The sequence below is a fragment of the Vombatus ursinus genome, unplaced genomic scaffold, assembly GCF_900497805.2.
Source record: "Vombatus ursinus unplaced genomic scaffold, bare-nosed wombat genome assembly UNPS02000749.1, whole genome shotgun sequence".
NCBI lineage: Eukaryota > Metazoa > Chordata > Mammalia > Diprotodontia > Vombatidae > Vombatus > Vombatus ursinus.
This window is the reverse complement of record NW_020940527.1, coordinates 9,449,670-9,450,741: the sequence shown is the minus strand read 5'-3', so window position 1 is coordinate 9,450,741 and position 1,072 is coordinate 9,449,670. Positions and strand designations below refer to the sequence as shown.

General features: G+C 38.0%; 1 non-coding gene across 1 annotated transcript; it reads left to right on the top strand.

The window, feature by feature from the left end:
* Nucleotides 1-303: 303 nt before the first annotated feature.
* Nucleotides 304-406, top strand: LOC114042741. Its single transcript, XR_003569017.1, has one exon. It is a non-coding gene; the product is annotated as a U6 spliceosomal RNA (small nuclear RNA).
* Nucleotides 407-1,072: the final 666 nt, after the last annotated feature.

The window sequence follows — 1,072 nt, the reverse complement described above, 5'->3', positions numbered from 1 at the left end:
CTACCTTGTATTTAAGTATTTTGTGCATATTTGAATTTATTCACTTTATATTTATGCTACATGTATTTTTATATGTTCTTGTCTTCCCCAAAAGAATAAAGTTCCTATGAGGAGGGATTGTTTTGTAATTTATATTTGTTTCCCAGTACCTAGGACAGTGCTTTTTACCATGTATTTAGGGATTGAATAATCATCCAAAGAGAAAGGCAAATGGTGGGCATGAGCAGATTGCCCCACACCATAAATAATTGTTTGGGAGAAACAATATAGAGAATGTCATCAGAAAAATGTATGTCCCAGTGCATGGTTCAGCAAAAAATATACTGAAATTGGAATAATAAAAAGAAAATTAGTATGGCCCCTGTGCAAGGATAACACTCAAATTCATGAAGCATTCTGGGTTTTTTTTTTTTTAAATTAAAGTATTTTTAAAAAGTATAGCCAGGAAGAAATATAGGCAAGTCGTATGGCAAGGGGAAGAATGGCTAGACAGCCTTGGTGCTCTCCTGGTATCTACACAATATCAGAAGGTCTAAAGGAAGACTTCTAGCCTTCTGGGTGAATGCTTTCTGTGTTAGGTCAATGAGAGAACTGGGGCAAGAGCAGCCAGGGCAAGTAGGTATGGATGGGTTATCTGCTCTGTTGGAAAGACTGTCCACATCTATGTGATTTCAGAGCCATCACAGTGGATTTAAATCACTGAGTTTCCTGTCCTGGGAGTGGTTTGCATGCTCCTCCTGATCTCCAGTGATAGAAGGAATGGTTTTGTCCCCTCAGAGTGAAGGGAATGAGGGAAAGAAAGTAACTTTCTCAATAACCCTGAAAGGGACACAGTATGGTTCAGTGGAAAAAATGACGGATATAAAATCAAACAACCTGGGTTCAAATCCTGGCTTCTCCCTCTGTGTAATATTTAAAAAATCACCTCTTTGGACCTCAGTTTACTCAACTGCAAAATGATCAGGTTGGATTAAATTATCTCAAATAATCCTTCCCTCTCTAAATCTATGATCCTAAGAAACTATTCCACACATATTGCCATCTTTTCTGGCTCTGCATTAAGCCTGGTTGA